Below are 494 nucleotides of genomic sequence, written 5' to 3' on the forward strand. Positions count from 1 at the left end.
GCACCAGTGACAAACGGTATCTCAGGGATGCTGTGGTACTTCTGGGAGCTGGGAGACTCGGGCTCCAGGGAGGTCTGCTTTCCAGCAGCTTAGTGCAAAGTTGGATAAGTGATATGCACGCCCTCTCCCCCCATGCCTCTTACCTCCCAATCAGAGGAAGAGGTTGAGCCAGGGAGCCTGGAATGGTATTTTCAGCAGGGTGAAGCAGAGGGGATGTTAACTCTGTTTGTCCGCTGTGTGATCTTGAACTTTTAGCTTAACCTCTCTGAGCCTTGGGTTTTTTCCATGGGTAAGATGGGAATAACATTTTTACTTTGTAATGTAACGGCGAGGATTCACGGAATCTTGCCCACCTGGTATATCCTGTCCTTACATAGACCTACTTGCTCAAGCCAGAGGCGGGGGCTTTATCCTTGGCTTTTTCCACTTCCTCACAAACCCCATTCCTAACCCCATCCTTACCTGTCTCAGTGACTCATTTCTCCCAGACCTCG

The sequence above is a fragment of the Myotis brandtii genome, unplaced genomic scaffold (assembly GCF_000412655.1).
Source record: "Myotis brandtii unplaced genomic scaffold, ASM41265v1 scaffold351, whole genome shotgun sequence".
NCBI classification, from domain to species: Eukaryota; Metazoa; Chordata; class Mammalia; order Chiroptera; family Vespertilionidae; genus Myotis; species Myotis brandtii.